This window comes from Anthonomus grandis, chromosome 4, assembly GCF_022605725.1.
Source record: "Anthonomus grandis grandis chromosome 4, icAntGran1.3, whole genome shotgun sequence".
NCBI lineage: Eukaryota > Metazoa > Arthropoda > Insecta > Coleoptera > Curculionidae > Anthonomus > Anthonomus grandis.
The window spans coordinates 16,086,709-16,092,708 of record NC_065549.1 but is presented as its reverse complement, the minus strand read 5'-3'; positions in this window follow the sequence as shown (position 1 = coordinate 16,092,708).

The following is a 6,000-nucleotide window of genomic DNA, read 5'->3' as shown; positions in this document are numbered from 1 at the left end:
TTGATATTTTTTGTTTACCTTGAATTTCATTTGTAGATATTATGTCTGCTCGATGGTCATATGAAAAAGAGCAAGAAAAATTGTTGAGGCTTTGGGAAATTTCGGATAATTTATCAGAGATCCGGCTCTGAGGGCGAGTTTGACGACCACACATTAGAAGATGACATTGTCGAGGAGTTATCGCCTGAAGTAAAGCCAAGGTATTTATGGGGAGTTGACAAAAAAAACTAAATGGGTAGCTAATCCAGGAAATAAGGCTGTGCTTACACGTCAGGAAAATATTATTATCCATCTTCCGGGACCAAAAGGTGTTGCTAAAGACGCCAAAACCCCTTTTGACTGTTGGAATATTTTTATAGACGAACTTATTATTGACTCTATAGCTGAATCTACTAATCGGTTAATTCAAACGAAATCTGAAAACTATAATGACAAACCGATCGTACAACAAACAACAGCTTTAGAAATGAAAGCCCTAATTGGAATACTATATATGTGTGGTCGTTTTAGGGCTAGTAGGTTAAATTTAGATGAGCTTTGGGCTAGCGATGGATCCGGTATAGACATGTTTAGAGCAACGATGCCCCTAAAGCGTTTTAGGTTCCTACTAAGCTGCCTGAGGTTCGCCAATAAAGATTCTCGGGAGGAAAGACTTAAAATTGATAAACTAGCTCCAGTTCAGGCAATATTTGATCGGTTTGTGAAAAACTCTCAAGCAGCTTATGTACCTTTGGAATATTTAACAATAGACGAAAAACTTGAGTCTTTCCGCGGTAGGTGCGGATTTCGGCAGTACATACCAAACAAGCCAGCTAAATATGGCCTCAAGGTATTTGCACTTGTAGACTTAAAAACATTTTATGTACTAAACTTAGAAGCATATGTAGGCTAGCCGCCTGAAGGTCCGTACGCCCTTAGCAACAAACCGGCTGTTATTACCAAGTTATGACTTGGTAATAACGTTACTAAAAGAATATAAACTTACGTGGGGACGCTAAGAAAAAATAAAAGAGAAATTCCTGGCGAATTACTCACAACAAAGCGAGAAGAAAGAAGTTCCAAATTTGCATTTCAATCAGACGTAACATTGGTCTCTTATATTCCAAAAAAAAAAAAGAAATACTCTCCTTTTATCAACTCTCCATCATGACAACACAATTGATCCCGATTCTAGGGACCAAAATAAACCAGAAATAATAATGTTCTACAACATGACAAAAGGAGGAGTAGATACGGTAGATCAATTGTCTGCCACTTATAGTGTATCAAGGAATAGCCGCAGGTGGCCACTAACTCTATTCTTTTCCTTACTAAACTCAGCTGCTATAAACGCTTTTGTAATTTTTAATTGCAATATGAATGAAAATCTAAAACGGCCCTTTTTTCTAAAAGATTTATCTTTGAGTTTAGTAAAACCGTTCCAAATGAGTAGACTGCAAAATCGGCGAATAAGTCTAGCAGTGCGACGTAAGATTTCCGATATACAGGGGGAAATTGTCAAAACAACAGTTAGAGAAAACGCAAAAAGCAAAGATTTTCCAGAAGGTGTTATATATGTCCAAGAAATAAAGATCGCAAATCATTTTACACTTGTAAGGCCTGTAATAAATTTGTGTGCCTGAGTCATGCAGCGCAAACATGCGACAACTGTAGCTCTATAGATAGTACATAAAGCATAAAGCAATATATTAGTTTATATTTTTCTTTAGTTATTTGTAGTTTATACTTAATTAAAAATTAATTTTTAAGTAAATATTTTCAAAATAATAATATATTTTTAATACCTGGTTGCGTCTTGCTCGAAATTTTTGTAAAAACGTAGCTCTTTTGAAAATAAACGTTTAATTTTTTTTTGGTTGGTTATTTGTCATGTGTTTTATTTTTATTTACTTTCAGACCAATACAAAAACATTATTTATTGATAATATTTCAAAAATGTTTAGTTTATATTCGAAACATGTTTGTTTTTTTTATTGGGGTATGCTATACCCCAGCTTACCAATCTTGTGACAATTACCAACCTTACCAACGGAGGGTTAAACGCCTGATCGAGATTGACTCTTTTATTTTGATCGTGAGGCTTTGGTAGCTTTTTCCACAGCAGCTTAAACAAAAGCAGTTTTGACATTTTAACTGTAGATAACCAGATAAATCCATTCTGTTAGTTAGCCAGTTACTGAGCTTGAAGTTTGGTTAACGCTTGCAGTTTTCATCTGAAAATCAGCTTGGATTTGTAACTAAACACTTAATGCATTTTTTTTTTATTTCGGGATAATAATTACAATTACAGATTCAGATTTTTATTTTATCTTAGCTTTATTGGTTTCTTCTGTTTCATCTTAATTATGATTAATAGTGACTCTCATATATGATTGACCCTAGTTTTGGTAGTGAAGTAAATGTTTAACTGCTTTCTTCTTCACCACTGCATGTAAGAGGTGCGCGATCCTCATGACTGTTAGGTCTCTGCTAACAATAGAAGGAAATACTCTGATAAAATTTGACTTTGATGGTTATAAGACTTAATGTTTCGTTAAAGTTAATGCAGTCTGACTTTACACTTGCTTTATAACCCATTATCTGCAATTTTAACTAACAGAACTGTAAGGACGCTTTTTTATAGTTACCTGGACTTTTTACCCAATATTGAACTATTAACTTTTGCATCGAAGATTTAACTTCTTAACTCTTCACGAATTTTTAGTGTCTTTATGTTTTGCTTGATCTGAATCTTGCACTGGATCTTTTCTTCTTCCATTAAAGAAACAATATGAGAGACTCGACTGCTTTTGGTATTCAACTGCTATTTAATTTAATCTTACTTATTCAGCAAGATATCATAATCGACAAAGAACGCCGTCTTTGCTCTGCTTAAATTGCATTTACAATAAAATTTGCTAGTGACACAAAAATTATTTTATAAAGTTACATGATTAAAGAAGAATTATTGAAGGCAAAGCTTAATTGCTGTCTTATTTCTATAAAGCCGAGTGTGTCAGAATCCTAATTTTTAGTTTCATCTAGTTCTAATCTAATAAACTAGTTTCAGTAGCTTGTGCATTTTTTGTCAGCGAAGGAGTAACGGCTTACTGCTTCTATTATGGTCATTTTCTTGTTCATTAGACCTATACCAATAAGGAGTGTAGGATTTCTTCAGACCAAAATAGTATTTTGATGAATTTCTAAAATTGCTGGTTTGCCTATGGATTTTCTTGACAAATTCGAGACCATATCATGAAATTTTTGCATATTTTTGGAATGAAGCTGGATGCTTATTGGCTGGTTCTTGTGCGGAACAAACTCATTTTGTTTCTATTTTACTATTTCTATTAAAATAATTATGAAACCTTTATTCGCATTACTCAGTTTTTCTTTTGCTTTGCAGCATTTGCTTAGTGCAGTTTCACGCTGGTATATTATAAGCTTAAATCCTATCTAAAAGAGTATCCTTTTGCTACCTATTCTTCCTTTCTTATTAATTTTGAGATTCAGTTATTATATTACTGTCAGTCATTAGCGAAAGATACTTTAATATAGTCGATTCTAGTTATAGTCCGTGTACTTAAAACCTCCGTCTACCAGGTTTGTACCTCAAAATATCTCCACATGGAGCTACTATTTAGCTTAAAGTCAATAACTTGTTACTGCTTTTACATAGTTTCCACCAAGTTATAAATATAATTTAAACATATACAGTGCATTCATGATGAAAGAAACAAATTCATTTCAAACTCAGGTGTTTTTTTCTTCTTTAAGTTTTCGGACACGTCGATTAGCATTTTCACTTGCGCGTTTTTGGAAATAAAAATTTTCAATACAGGATGCCTCAAGTACTACCGCGTTAATTTAACATTAAACATTAATTTTTTTAATAGAACACCCTGTATATTATGACATTTTACAATTCTACAATATGATCTGAATATTTTTTGTAAAGCATGCCTAAAGTCAGTGGTTTGTCAAATTTTACGTAACAAATTAGCAAAACTTACGATATTAAAAAATAAAATTTTAGGCCATATTTATTGCTACTGATACATTTTGGAAGTCGGTAAATAACTTCCAACTGCACATTTTCAATCACTTAGATCGATTAGTCTAATTTCTTAACGAATTTTTTACTTTAAATTAATATTATTTGGTCTATTCAAAATAACAAAAACCTGGCCTTCAAATAGCCCCATAAGAAAAAATCTAATAAAGTTATATCCGGTGACCTTGGTGGCCACTCAATCGGTCCTCTTCGTCCAATCCATCTGTTAGGAAAAGTTGCATCAAGAAATTATCAAACGGCGATGGCAAAGTGAGGAAGAGCCCCGTGTTGTTATTGTACCATATCTCGTTACTAAGTATATCTGCCTCTTGTCGATCAGGGAATAAAATAACTAAAGCAAGGATAAGTTTAAACTATAGAAAGTAAAATTTATTAAAAAATTATGTGAAACGTGAAATGACAACTAATAGGACAATTATACACACAAATGCATGACAAACCGTTATCAAGTAGGTTCTAAAATTGGAAACTGTTCAAAAATAATAAGGTCTACTTACTTTCTAATCACATAAAAAATTAATGTTAACGTCATAGTTTCTACTTAAGACACCCTATAACCAAAATGTTCATTGCAAAGAACGAATTGAATCAAATGGACAACAAATAAAACATTAGTTGCAATAAATCTAGAATAATTTCTTATTTTTTAATTCCATATGTTGTGAATACCAATCGGTGTGTCTAAAAAATAAAAGAAGAAAAAAATACCTTAATTTTAAATGAATTGGTTCCTTTTTATATAAGTAATTTAAGCTTGTTATTACCTTTAGTGTTTCTCTGGAGCTCCCTAAGCATTTCCTCAATATAAAAGAAATTAAATTTTACATTTCTGATCGATATTTTTAAGTAATTTTGATTATTTTACATTCCGAGCTATTAGTAGATTCTGAATCATTATTTTCATGACAAAGTTGGCATCTGAACCGAATTTCTCAAGCTCGTAGAATGATTTTTGTTGCTGTTTTTTCGTTTACTTCTTCTTTGTTTCACTTTCTTACATCTGTTGTTAAAGGAGACTATATGCCAAACTTGTCTTGTTCTCAATAATTTTGATTTACTTCTTAGTCCTAGTACTGTTAAATAATACATTAATTAAGTACATTAAGCTTGTCTTCGTTTAGGAATTGAAGCTATCTAGGACAAACAACTGCACAAGTTGGTATTATCTTCCCATTCACTTGACCTATTCGAATGAAGTATCTGATAATCTATTCCGAACTGACTGGTAAGATTATGGACCTTTTTCTTTAGTAAAATAACGTATAGCACTCCTGCTAGGTACTTTTCTTGGGTCCAGAAAATAAGCTATATTACTTCTCCACAGTTCTCGTAGTTTATTTTTGTTATGGCAAATAGTGTGTTTTCCAACTGATGTATTTTAACGCATCTTTTCTTTTCTTGGTTTCAATTGCATCATCTTCTCTAATCAATTTCAGTCTCTAGAACCTATGAAAGAATCAAAATGCTTATCTTCATCATTATAATGAACTATGATCGATCTAAATTATATATTTCGATTATGCTCAAATACTAGACTATAAGTCGATTACGCTCAATTTAGGAGGATATATAGGTAAATTGTCCCTGAATTACCCGTAAGTGGAAGGATACTCTTCGTGGGTACTTATTCTGAATCCATTCATATTTTATCCTTGTGATACAAGTTGTTTATTACAAGTGTGATACATAGATATACAATACAATACAATACAATACAATATATTACGGAAATTTCTACAAATACAGAATCCAATTTATAGACACAACTTAAAAGTTATAATATAATTAATAGTACTATAGATATTTTAACGATATTTAATATGATTCTTATTTTTCATATTTTCTTAATTAGATAATAAATTCATTAGAATGAAACGAAAAATTTTACTAGACCACAAATTAGGCCTGTATTCAAAATTTTTTATTTCCTACATTGATACAAAGGC